Below are 6,446 nucleotides of genomic sequence, written 5' to 3' on the forward strand. Positions count from 1 at the left end.
GGCTTCGCCCGATTTCCTCCGCAGTTTCGTGATCCTGGTTTTTGAGGATCATGAAACTGCGGGGGACATTGGGCAAAGCCCGGAGTCAAATGCAGCCCCGCAGCCTCGGGTGTGAAATTGACATGTTTGCGTTGGGGCAAACGGTGCTGTGCTGCGAGGCAGCTCTAGTGAGAAATCGCCCTTACTCTTTTCTACTGCTACAGACAGACTAGCACGGCGACCCATCTTCAAGAACTTACCGAGAGTGCCCCGCTGGGAACGTAATTCCCAGGGGACCTGATTCAGACTGGGGACCATGGCACGTGCCATTTCCCCGACTCCAAACAACCCCAGGCAGTTGCTATTTACCCCGCTGCAGAAACCTAACGTGTACTGAAGGCTACATGTACGTTTCTCCAGCAGGGGGAATACAGACTCCCTGGGGCCTTTTCGAGTCGGTGGGGAGGAAGGCTAGAGCCTCCTTGCCCCACGTGCCAAGCTCCCAATCCGAAACCCACATCTGCAGGCCTGGGGATTAAGTTTCCAGCAGGGAACTCTTGATACACATCTGATAAAAACATGTCTAGCTTCATGTGTGAATCGACCTCAATAGCAGACGAGAGGGAGAGCCTGATTCTAGTGGTGGTATGGATGAGGATGCAAGCAAGGAGTGTTTCAGAGTGCACGATAGCCTTGTGGTTGTGCATTGTATCCTTGTGTGAAGACTAGGCACACACACAAGGCAGGTTCTGGCTGTTTCAGATTTCTGAAGGCTCCCAGGAGATGGGCAGAGAAAGCTGTAGGGGATCACAGACATAGACCCAAAGAAGAAGGACAGGGCCGGCCCCAGCTTATTTTGCACCCTAGGCAAGGATCCCTTCTGGCGCCCCCCTCCCCCCCATGCACCCACCAATTTTCAAAAATAAATGCATTTTAGGAAGAATGAAAAACACAAATAATCAAGAAACTCCCAGAGTACGGGGCGGGTGCAGCTTGGCGCCCCTAAGGGCCGGCCCGCTCTAGGCGATCACCTAGTTAGCCTAGTGAGTGAGCGGGCCCTGAAGAAGGACCTTCTGGCCCCTGGAGGAACAGCAGTCATTGCTGGCTAAATTCTGCCTTGAGGGTGGAGCAGGGACCATTAGCCACCAAAAGAAAAAGAGGAGATTGATTTTATACCTCACCCTTCACTACCTGAAGGAGTCTCAGAGTGGCTTACAATCTCCTTTCCCTTCCCCTCCCCACAACAGACACCCTGTGAGGTAGGTGGGGGCTGAGAGAGCTCTGAGAGAACTGCTTGTGAGAGAACAGCTCTGACAGAACTATGGCTTGCCCAAGGTCATCCAGCAGCTGCAAGTGGAGGAGTGGGGACTCAAACCCGGTTCTCCCAGATTAGTGTCCGCATTCCTAACCACTACACCAAACTGGCCCTCAGTAATGGGCAATATCTTGGGTATACTTACTCCAAAGTCACCTGAGACCTTGTTTTTAAATCTTTGGTCAGAGGAAATAGCACATCATCACTATAGAGACATCTTGGACACAATGCTGTATGCGGCTAGGCTATCTATAGCATCTTGCTGGAAAGATATCTCCCCCCCTAACATTCAAACTTGGTACAAGAAGCTGTGGAATCAGTTCATTATGGAAAGTATCACTGATAAAGTTAACAGAAATAAAAGGAACGTCGTACATTTTGGGTTCGAAGCTAAATGGATGCCAATTTTAGAAGCTCTAGCAGACAAAAAATTTATCTCAGCATCCTGGGATAACTATGTTAAATGGTTGTGAGGATTTTTTATGGTTCAAATAAAGTATAGTAAGTAGGCTTTGGTAAAACTTGATTTGTGGGTAGTACTTTGTGTTTAATATGGTTAGATATATCATTGAATGTCTACAGATATTCTTGAGGGCAGAAGACACTTGGTTGTATCTAAAGCAACAAACAGTACAGGCATCAATTACAAATTGAGGCTAAAATAAGTACTTCGTTCAAAGATTTATTGAAGAATGTATCATTCTTTAAAGCTTACTTTTTTTGTAATTAGTGTGTTGATTTGAATGTATAACTGTTCTTATGACCTTTATGTATATTTTTATTGTTATATTTGTTTTATTGTTTTAATCCTACCAATAAAATGTTAATGAGAAAAAAAGAAAAGTAATGGACAGAGCTCAATGATGGAAACAGAAAAGTGTCCAAGGATTCCTGGACTCCTTGGATGTGTTGCCTAGAATCCTTCCCACTCTCTTTGCCTGGTTCTGGGGGAGTCTTCAGAAACTCTGGGATACTTTTTGCATGAGGGGCACACAACATTCAGACAGGATTTTAACCAAAGGTCCAGGATGAAGCAGTTCCCACAGTCTGAAGGATATTCTCAGTACACAGACTTAAAATACTGACTGAATAATGATTCCTTATCCTCAAAGAACTCTGTGAGGAAGCCCTGATATCTCTGATGATGAAGAGTTTTCAGCACCCACAGTGAACTAAAGGTAAAGGTAACGGTGTCCCTTGCTCGAAAGCCAGTCGAATCCGACTCTTGGGTTGTGGTGCTCATCTCCGTTTCCAAGCCGAAGAGCCAGCACTGTCCGAAGACGTTTCCGTCGTCATGTGGCCGGCATGACTCAACACCAAGGCGCACGGAACGCTGTTACCGTCCCACCAAAGTGGTCCCTATTTATCTACTTGCAATTTCTTGCTTTCGAACTGCTAGGTTGGCAGGAGCTGGAACTAGAGACGGGAGCTCACTCCGTCATGCGGCACACTCGAACTGCTGAACTACTGACCTTCCACAGCCTGCAGTTCAGCGTCTTAACCACTTGAGCCACCACAGTGAACTATTATAGTGTTAGATGTCCTTGGGCTAGTCAGGGACAAAACCTAATTTAAAAAAATGTGAGTAGATGATGATTGAAACTGGAGAAGGATGGAGTGGGAAGCCAACATATAGCTCCAAGAAGCATATGCACAGATACTTTACAGTCATATATGTTTTATTACCTTCGCTCAAAGCTGTAGTAAAACAACAGGAAAAAAAATACAAAGAGAGCAAAGCAATCGTAATACCAAGTAAAATCCCTAAAATATCCACTAGAAGATGATTATGATACAGGATAAGCATTAAAAACATAAGTAACAGAATTAACAACAACACATTAGTCCTATAGCAATAAAGAGCGATCCGGCATAAAGCGAGTAAACTTGGCCAAACTTGCATCAGGGGCGTTTGACTGTATATTATAGAGAGACATATCATTCTTCTTTGTAAATGGAGAAGGGAGAGGGGAGTGTCTGGTAGCCCTATTTGTTGTGATATAATAATTTCTGTCATTTGTAACAACAAAAGCAGGTTTCAGCTTGAAGAGGGGCTGATCCAGTGAAGCGAGAAGGCAGACTGCAACTGTGTCTTCACCTGCTTTCCTCTCTCTCTCCCTTACACACCCACTCAGTACGGTTAGTCTTACATGTTCCACAGGGATGCCTTGGAACTCGGCATCTCCGCCATGAGTCACACACACACCTGCCGTTGACTGTTATGTGAGAAGGGCTTGCTGCCATCCCAGGGACCCCAGCTCTGTGCAATTGTGGTCTGTCGGTGGGGGCAGAGAGCGTCCATATAATGACAGCTTTGTGCATGATAAGGCATTTTGAAATATTACAGCACGGGGAGCGGGGATGATAGCATCCTCACTGGAAATGCAATGCACGCTTCAGATCTTTAGCATTCTCTATGCCAGTTCTACAACCAGGGTCCTCTTCCTTCCACGGTTCACAGCCAGGGCTATTTTTGGGCAGGAACACCCGGCTGGCTCCCAAGTTGGCCACGCCCAGCAGGAACTCATTAGCATAATAGGCCACACCCAACAGCAGAAACTCATTAGGATTGGCTACATTGGCGTGATTTGGTCCATGGGGTCGCGAAGAGTCGGACTCGACTGTGCGACTGAACAACAACAACAACAACATTAGGGGTGTGTGGCCTAACATGCAAAGGAGTTCCTGCTACAAAAAAAGGCCCTGGGTTTTGACAACAAACAAGGTAAACAGAATAAGAAGCAAAAGGTGGGTGTGGCTGGATGACCACACTTCTGGTAACATGGCGGTGCGGCCTAATGTGCTAATGAGCTGTGCTGTCAGGGGTGTGGCCTAATATGCTAATGAGTTCCTGCTGTTGGGTGTGGCCTATTATGTTAATGAGTTCCTGCTGGGCTTTTTCTACAAAAAGAGCCCTGCGGTTCCATGTGCACTAAGGTGGTAAAACCTCTCTGGGCTCCACCAGTTCATATTGGGAGTCTAACACTTACTTCCTTTATAGAGCAAAGAGAGTCCTGTGGGGCACCTTTAAGACCAACAAAGTTTTATTCAGGCCGTGAGCTTTCGTGTGCACGCACACTTCGAATGGTCAAACAATGAAATGGAATGACAGATCATAGTTGTATATATAGATGGTGAACAGATGCGACTATAGTGTAGAGCCTTGCTGTATACAATGGATTTTTTGGTATGTTTAGGGTGGCATGTGTGTGCATGTATACACGACGTGCGCGTGCACACATATACAAATGTGATCTGTCATTCCAGTTCATTGTCTGATGAAGTGTGCGTGTGCACAAAAGCTCACACCTTGAATAAAACTTTGTTGGTCTTAAGAAGAGAAGAAGAAGAGAAGAAGAGATTGGATTGATACCCCGCCCTTCACTACCCAAAGGTGTCTCAGAGCGGCTTACAAACTCCTTCCCCTTCCCCTCCCCACCACAGACACCCTGCGAGGTCGGTGGGGCTGAGAGAGCTCTTGACAGAAACTGCTTTTTTTCAAGAACAGCTGTGCCAGAACTATGGCTTGCCCAAGGTCATCCAGCAGCTGCAAGTGGAGGAGTGGGGGAATCAAACCCGGTTCTCCCAGTTTAGAGTCCGCACACTTAACCACTACACCAAACTGGCTTAAAGGTGCCACTGGACTCTAGCTTTGTTCTGTTGCTTCTGTTGCCCACTTAGATCTTACTTATTTTATATATTTCTCTCCCCCACCCGAGGATACAAAGCAGTTTACATGGTTCTCCTCTCCTCCATTTTATCCACACAACAACCCTGTGAGGTAGGATCCAAAAATAGTTCTCCTTTCCTCCATTTCATCCACACAACAACCCTGTGAAGGAGGTTAGGCTGAGTGCCTGAGAGCAGGGACTCACACCTGTGTCTTCCTGACCCTCGGCCAACCCTGTAACCACCACAGCACACGACACCCTATCCACACACGTGAATGCCTCGCCACACAACGAATTCTCCCTACCAAACGGATACCAGAGATAAGGTTTTGAGTGTAACCTTCTCTCTGAGCCTAAGTTTTCCGAGGGAGCGGATTTAAAAACAGAGCATTCCTCAAAATGAATGAAGGCCATGTGACTCTCCCAGGATGAAGCAGTACAGCTTAGACCCAGGTGTACAATCTCAATTAATAACTAGGCCTGGGAGTGTTCTGAATCAAGATGTAAAAAGGCAACAAAGGTACAGACACAGCATGCTCCTACCGCTAGGCAGGCACCTGCGAACAGTTCAGTGTAATTTTCATCACACTGCCCCAGGTCCCAAGAACATGAATCAGTCCACCGTTAAAAATGAAGCATTGTCTTAAAGAAGTCATTTTTAACTGCTGCGTTAAAATATTTCAGCAGCCAAGCAATGGATAAAGAATAAGGCAACAAACTTCATGTTTTTTAAATGTTATTAAAGCATTTCAGCTCGATGATTACATCTGTCATCTGAACGGAAAAGAAAACAGCTCATTAATCTGGATATCAACTCACACAGTCTAGAACTGAAAATCAAAGTCCTACCTGGATATTTCTCTCTGAAGACGAGGTGACAACCTGCCAGGGAAGCCAAGTGTGCACTCTGGCTACTTTCTCAGAGGTAAATGCCTCACCTGTGCGTGCTTCCAAATTCTTCAGGGACCCACCCTTGAAAGCTGCAATTCAGGATTTCTGACTGACAGGCATTGCCCATTGGATGCAAAACTTGTGGAGCAACGCTGACTGGTCTGCTTTGCCACTTGTTTCAACACTGAAAAAGAGGAAGACTTCTGGGCTGGACGGGATGTTTCATCAGGAGGGTAAAACACAGGAGCCCAGAGAGGAAATCCTTTGGAGCAGAACGGAGTTGCTCTAAAGGAAAAAATGATGCCGGGCTGAGTCAAATTAAGTCAAGGAGCCATTTCTCTGATGTAACCGAGGAGAAAAGAAAAAGAGGGCACGAATGGGCTTCAATTATCATTCTAGCAAATGCACAACACTGGCTTTCAAGACGTTAAAACCATAATAAAAAATAGTATTCTGGACCACTGAGATCCTCTACAGGGTTGTCAAGTCTAGGTTGGGAGATTCCTGGAGTTTTTAGAGGTGGAGGCTGGGTAAAGAGCTCAGTGGGACAGGATACTGTAGACTCCACCCTTCCAAACAGGCATTTTCTC

At 46.1% G+C, this 6,446-nt stretch overlaps 1 protein-coding gene across 1 annotated transcript in view; it reads right to left on the reverse strand.

Moving 5' to 3' along the window:
* The window catches only part of LOC107107422 (ceramide synthase 3-like), a 91,147-nt gene extending 85,263 nt beyond the window's left edge, over positions 1–5,884 (reverse strand). The window contains exon 1 of the mRNA XM_015407721.1: positions 5,815–5,884. The gene's annotated coding sequence lies outside the window, so the exon portion shown is untranslated. The remainder of the gene's footprint in view (positions 1–5,814) is intronic.
* Between the last annotated feature and the right edge of the window lie 562 nt (positions 5,885–6,446).

This window comes from Gekko japonicus, unplaced genomic scaffold (genome assembly GCF_001447785.1).
Source record: "Gekko japonicus isolate JY-2015 unplaced genomic scaffold, Gekko_japonicus_V1.1 scaffold1871, whole genome shotgun sequence".
Taxonomy (NCBI): Eukaryota; Metazoa; Chordata; class Lepidosauria; order Squamata; family Gekkonidae; genus Gekko; species Gekko japonicus.